This window comes from Triticum aestivum, chromosome 4A, assembly GCF_018294505.1.
Source record: "Triticum aestivum cultivar Chinese Spring chromosome 4A, IWGSC CS RefSeq v2.1, whole genome shotgun sequence".
Classification (NCBI taxonomy): Eukaryota; Viridiplantae; Streptophyta; class Magnoliopsida; order Poales; family Poaceae; genus Triticum; species Triticum aestivum.
Genome location: NC_057803.1, coordinates 723,265,072 through 723,265,631, shown reverse-complemented (window position 1 = coordinate 723,265,631; position 560 = coordinate 723,265,072).

Here is a 560-nt window from a genome sequence, read left to right as displayed (position 1 = left end):
CAACTTGGAACATTTTCAGAGTTCATTTCAAATGCTTTTCAGTTACATGGTCTTATAGCTCAAAATAATAAGTAAATGCATGAAAAATAACAAATGAAGTCACAAAGGGTTGTAAATTGATGATGTGGCGTTGAATGGTGCATTTTGAACAAAGAAAACAAGGGAGTTCAAATAAGTTCAAAAAAATGAAATCCCTTTGTAACGGACGAGTTTCCGTATGAAACCCTGATACTTCAAAAGAGATTGTCCGTTTTGTACACGAAGTGGATCCAGTTTTTGCCGTAACCCTCTCTACTTTCTCGCACATGCTATGTCGGTGAAATGATGATACCATGCCAACTTGGAACCTTTTCAGAGTTCATTTCAAATGCTTTTCAACTTCATGGTCTTATAGCTCAAAATAAACAGTAAATGCATGAAAAATAACAAATGAAGTCAGAAAGGGTTGTAAATTGATTATGTGGCTTTGAATGGTGCATTTTGAACATAGAAAAACAATGGAGTTCAAATAAGTTCAAAAAATTGAAATCCCTTTGTAACAGACGAGTTTCCGTATGAAA